We start from the raw sequence: 2,022 nt of genomic DNA on the forward strand, positions 1-2,022 counted from the left end.
AATTCCACACATCATTCCAAACATCATTCCACACTTCATTCCACATATCATTCCACATTTCATTCCACACAACATTCCTCAACTCATTCCACTCATCATTCCACACATCATTCCACATATCATTCCACACATCATTCCACACATAATTCCACACATCAGTCCACACCTCATTCCACACATCATTCCACACATCAGTCCACACCTCATTCCACACCTCATTCCACACATCATTCCACACGTCATTCCACACATCATTCCAAACATCATTCCACACACCATTCCTCACCTCATTCCACACCTCATTCCACACATCTTTCCACACATCATTCCACACATCATTCCACACATCAGTCCACACCTCATTCCACACATCATTCCACACCTCAGTCCAAACCTCATTCCACACATCATTCCACACATCATTCCACACCTCATTCCACACATCATTCTACACATCATTCCAAACTTCATTCCACATATCATTCCACATTTCATTCCACTCATCATTCCTCACCTCATTCCACACATCATTCCAAAAATCATTTCACACATCATTCCTCAGCTCATTCCACACATCATTCAACACATTCTTCCACACATCATTCCACATATCATTCCAAACATCATTCCACACTTCATTCCACATAGCATTCCAAACAGAATTCCACACATCATTCCACACCGCATTCAACACATCATTCCACACATCATTGCACACATCATTCCACACAGCATTCCAAATATCATTCCACCATCATTCCACATCTCATTCCGCACGTCATTCCATACATCATTCCACACATCATTCCACACAGCATTCCACACATCATTGCACACCTCATTCCACACAGCATTCCAAATATCATTCCACGCAACATTCCACATCTCATTCCGCACGTCATTCCTTACATCATTCCATACATCATTCCACATATCATTCCACAAGCATTCCACACCGCATTCCACACATCATTCCACATCTCATTCCGCACATCATTCCACACATCATTCCGCATGTCATTCCATTCATCATTCCACACATCATTCCACACAGCATTCCACACATCATAGCACACCTCATTCTACACATCATTCCACACATCATTCCACACTTCATTCCACATATCATTCCACATTTCATTCCACTCATCATTCCTCACCTCATTCCACACATCATTCCACACATCATTCCACACATCATTCCACACATCATTCCACACATCATTCCACACATCAGTCCACACCTCATTCCACACATCATTCCACACATCACTCCACACCTCATTCCACACATCATTCCACACATCATTCCACACATCATTCCACACATCATTCCAAACATCATTCCACACATCATTCCTCACCTCATTCCACACATCTTTCCACACATCAGTCCAAACATCATTCATCACATCATTCCACACATCAATCCACACCTCATTCCACACATCATTCCACACCTCAGTCCACACATCATTCCACACATCATTCCACATATCATTCCACACCTCATTCCACACATCATTCCACATATCATTACACACTTCATTCCACATATCATTCCACATTTCATTCCACTCATCATTCCTCACCTCATTCCACACATCATTCCAAACATCATTTCACACATCATTCCTCACATCATTCCACACATCATTCTACAAATAGTTCCACACATAATTCCACATATCATTCCAAACATCATTACACACTTCATTCCACATATCATTCCAAACGGAATTCCACACATCATTCCACACCGCATTCAACACATCATTCCACACATCATTGCACACATCATTCCACACAGCATTCCAAATATTATTCCACCATCATTCCACATCTCATTACGCACGTCATTCCATACAACATTCCACACATCATTCCACACAGCATTCCACACATCATTGCACACCTCATTCCACACAGCATTCCAAATATCATTCCACGCATCATTCCACATCACATTCCGCACGTCATTCCTTACATCATTCCAAACATCTTTCCACATATCATTCCACA

The sequence above is a fragment of the Pristiophorus japonicus genome, unplaced genomic scaffold (genome assembly GCF_044704955.1).
Source record: "Pristiophorus japonicus isolate sPriJap1 unplaced genomic scaffold, sPriJap1.hap1 HAP1_SCAFFOLD_377, whole genome shotgun sequence".
NCBI lineage: Eukaryota > Metazoa > Chordata > Chondrichthyes > Pristiophoridae > Pristiophorus > Pristiophorus japonicus.